We start from the raw sequence: 328 nt of genomic DNA on the forward strand, positions 1-328 counted from the left end.
GGGGTCCGCCCCCCACAGCCGGGGGTCAGCCCCGGGCCCCGGGACAGTGCAAGAGACCGGGAGCGCGGGGGAAGGATTGGTGGGTGGGTGTGTGCAGGGCTGGATTAAGGCATACATGGGTAAACTGGGCACATACCTAGGGCCCTAAGGGAAGAAGGAGCCCGGTTGTGCTTGTTTTATATAAGTACCGAGCGGGAAAAATACAGTGCGAAGTAGGGGCCGGGAGTTTGTTTGCCTGGGGCCCACTAACGGGTTAATCCAGCCCTGGGTGTGTGTGGGGGGGTGAATGGGGGGTGTAAAGGGGTGTTTGCAGGGGTGCATGGGGTGT

This window comes from Alligator sinensis, unplaced genomic scaffold, assembly GCF_000455745.1.
Source record: "Alligator sinensis unplaced genomic scaffold, ASM45574v1 scaffold394_1, whole genome shotgun sequence".
In the NCBI taxonomy this organism is placed as follows: Eukaryota; Metazoa; Chordata; order Crocodylia; family Alligatoridae; genus Alligator; species Alligator sinensis.